The sequence below is a fragment of the Littorina saxatilis genome, linkage group LG2 (genome assembly GCF_037325665.1).
Source record: "Littorina saxatilis isolate snail1 linkage group LG2, US_GU_Lsax_2.0, whole genome shotgun sequence".
NCBI lineage: Eukaryota > Metazoa > Mollusca > Gastropoda > Littorinimorpha > Littorinidae > Littorina > Littorina saxatilis.
In genome coordinates, this window is record NC_090246.1 from 48622436 (window position 1) to 48624935 (window position 2500).

At 41.5% G+C, this 2500-nt stretch overlaps 1 long non-coding RNA gene across 1 annotated transcript in view; it reads right to left on the reverse strand.

The window, feature by feature from the left end:
- The window catches only part of LOC138959114 (uncharacterized), a 5468-nt gene that overhangs the window by 2352 nt on the left and 616 nt on the right, over positions 1 to 2500 (reverse strand). The gene's annotated exons all lie outside the window — the stretch shown is intronic.

Below are 2500 nucleotides of genomic sequence, written 5' to 3' on the forward strand. Positions count from 1 at the left end.
CAAACAAGATATACAACAGACAAATATCAATTGCGGGTGATTACAGTACTGATCTCTGGATTTTGCTCCTTGTGACATGAAATCAAGCAAAATGACAAACAAATTAATACCCAAAATAACACTTCATTCTTTTTTCAACAAGAAACTGAGAAGAAAAGAAAAACTTTATTGAATGCAATTCGTTATCCTGATAAAAAGGGAGAGAGGGGGTAGAGAGAATATGGGGGGAGGTAGAAAGAGAGGTAGGGAGTGAAAAAGACGTGAGAGAATGAGAGAGATCAAATCAAATCAAATCAAATCAAATCAAATTTTATTTTTCGAGGATTGTGGCATAAGCAACTTACAACGAGCTTTTTTTCAACCAGCCCTCGCCCAGAGAGGGGACTAATCTAATCACATATTTACACGGATATTAACGTAGAAAAAAAGGTAGAGAAAAACAACAACATATGAATATTTACACATTACATATTATACACAAATATAAAGCGTCGTATATGTAACGTAGTGAAAACAATGCTGAATACACATGCATGAGTAAATGTGTTATTAAAGCTTTGAGTGTTTTTGTGTGGATATAATGAACACTGATGCTTTGGACAAATGAAAAAAAAAATATATATATATATATATATATCTATATATATATACGACTTGTGTCTGTGTGTGTGTGTGTCTGTGTGTCTGTGTGTGTGTCTGTGTGTGAGTTCGCGATGCACGGCCAAAGTTCTCGATGGATCTGCTTCAAATTTGGTGGGCATATTCAGGTAGACCCGGGACAGGACACAACCTGGTCGATATTTCCACACGTGCTCTCAGCGCGCAGCGCTGAACCGATTTTGTGCGCGCTGAACCGACTTTGGTTCCACCTCAGCTACCCGGGCCCCCATACCGACACACCAAAGCCAAAGTTCTCGGTGGATCTTTTTCAAATTTGGACACCGTATTCAGCTACACCCCGGACACAATATCATCGATGAGATATTTCAACACGTGCTCTCAGCGCGCAGCGCTGAACCGATTTTGGTTTTTGTGTTCATTTCACCATTATAAGTAACTCTTCCTTATCTTCTCATCTTCTCCAGGTTTTCAGCGTTTACCTCCCTTCCTTCGTATGGTGCACTATAGTATGAGTGCAGCGTCTTCGGATATTCCCGGCGTTCTGTTACTATTTTTAGAAGGTCACCGCAGTGTCCAGAACGTAAATTGGACCCGTAAATTATCCTCACTGTAAAAGTGCAAAGGTCGAATCAATTTATAGCCACGCGAAAAATACACTGTCATCTATCTCTCTATAGATACGGCTTCTCTGTGTTTGTGTGTGTGTGTGTGTGTGTGTGTGTGTGTGTGTGTGTGTGTGTGTGTGTGTGTGTCTATGTGAGCAACACCTGGGGATTGTTCAGTTCTGTTTGTGATGTGGTCTGGCGGCTTTTGTGTATTTGTAATCTCATCCGGCACATCCGTATCATTTCTCTGGGTCCCCTCTCACGTAGGGGTCCGGGGAAATGAACTGGCGGATGTCGCTGCCAAAGAAGCGGCAGAATCTAGCCCAGCTAACACTAACATCGGCTACTCAGTAACCGAGTTCTACAGTAAAATCCGTAAACTCATTCGAAGTCAGTACGTAACATCTCTGTCCTATCAACCCATTGATATGAACGATCTACACCCCGATCTCCCAACAAACCTCCTCACTATCTTCAGACGCCTCCGTGCCGGCGGCTGCCGCTTCCATATCTTTAACAAGTCCTGCCATTGTGGAGAACCCTATTCATTTCAACACATTTTCGCTCCATGCGCTACAAATAGAATTACCTTTAAAACCTTATTATGACCATATGACCATATGCAGCTCCATGGTCTGAGTCCCCAGGATTATCTGCGCAGTAGCAGTTCTCTAGGCTGGTCACACAGCTTGCTGCTGTGCCGACTGGTCAGGGACTCGGACATGGGGCTGTGGGTATAACTAAGCCCAGATTATCACATCAGCGTGTTTCAGTTTGAGGTCGAGTGGCTCCCGCCATCCCTCCTGATTTCAGCGACTACCTTCTAGACAACATATCCTCACCCAAGGCCCACTAGTCGCCAAACTGTACATATTGTTTTTATTACCACGGCCTTCGTGGCTTACATCTTAATCCTTTTATTTGTAAAAAGTTTTGAGATTTATTGTTCGTGTTCCTCTTACTTGCTCATCTATTTGGTTTTATTGGTGATCCTGAAAGGTTCCACTTTTTAACTCGATTTGAAAAAAAAATAAAAATAATATTACAAGCCCGTTATTCAAGATATAGAATACAGACTTATAATTCTTACCAAGAAACATCTTAACTACTTTTCATTTTAACAAATTCCACAGAGCATTATCAACTCAACCCCACCCCCTGCCCTCCTCTCCTTATTTTTTGTTTCTTTCTTTCCTCTTTTTGAAAGCGGACAAACACTCAAGTCCTTAATGGCTCAAAACCGTAGGACTTTTAATATTAATTTTAACGTATTT